This window comes from Empidonax traillii, unplaced genomic scaffold (assembly GCF_003031625.1).
Source record: "Empidonax traillii isolate 1590-97213 ecotype Southwest subspecies unplaced genomic scaffold, ASM303162v1 scaffold101:size1699134, whole genome shotgun sequence".
NCBI lineage: Eukaryota > Metazoa > Chordata > Aves > Passeriformes > Tyrannidae > Empidonax > Empidonax traillii.
The window spans coordinates 1,201,987-1,203,107 of NW_020955294.1; positions in this window are offsets into that span (position 1 = coordinate 1,201,987).

Consider the following 1,121-nt stretch of genomic DNA (forward strand, 5'->3'; position numbering starts at 1 on the left):
TTCATGACCAAATGCCATTAGTTTTATTCCCGGTGCAGCCAACTAACAACCCAAAGGTCTGTAGTTGTCGGGCTGATCATTACGTGGAACCCATTAACATAAAACCCGCCATCGCAATTAGTATCTTTGTAAGCAGCAGCCTCAGCAAAAAGTGGAAATGGAGGCTGAATTGATGGTGCTCTTCCAAAGGAGGCCAGCAGCAGATTGGGAAATAATCTGTGGCAATTGCTCTGCCGCTGTGTCTGCTGTAACTTCTCCAAAGACAGACAGAGCCATTTCCAAGCAGTCAGCCCACGGACTTGAGCGAGCACTAAATTCACTCGGTGATCAAATACAATTTGAGAAATAATCTACAATCACTCACTTAGGGGGGGAAGATATATTTCCCTTTTACAGATGAAGTGCAAAACAGCGAAAGTAGCTGTATTTGGAAAATTACCGTGCGGCTTATTGATTCCAGAGGGGACAGGTACAGACCGCAGTTTTGCCCATTTCCCAGTAAAAACAAGGAATGATTTCGCGGGGGGCAAGGTATCTGCAGCCTGGCTGCGTACACCGGTTTGTTTTGTCAGGAGATGAGCCTGCTGAAATGCCCTGCGCTTTTCAGGAAGGGAACAAGGAAAACGCTCGTATTTATAGCAACATTATTGTTTAGAACAAAATAACTTATTTCATCCCTTTAATCTCCGTTTCTATGGATATCCTGCGCGGGGCTGGGATCCGATTTTCCAACCTCCGTGCGAGCCGTCCCCCGTCGGCAGCGGCCGGCGGCACCGGCCCTGGCAGGGAGCGCCTGTCCGCGCCAAAGAAATCCCGTTCCAGGCGCCCTCGGACCGCCCCGGACACGGCGAACCGGCTGCCCCCGATGCACTTTTTCATTGTTGTTTCCCCGAAACTCTTCGCACTTGGCTAATTTTAGCCCCGCCGCTCCCCGAGCGGGCTCACCCGCTCCCCCCACCCCCGCCCCGGGCACCATTTGCGGGGCGATGCGCTGCCGTGAGCCCGCACCGCGCCCGCGGGGGCTCCGCGCCCCCCCCCCCGCACCGCCCGCTCCCGCACTGCCCCGCATCCCCCCCCCGGCTCCGCACCGCCCGGCTGGCCCCGCGTCCTCTCGCACCGCC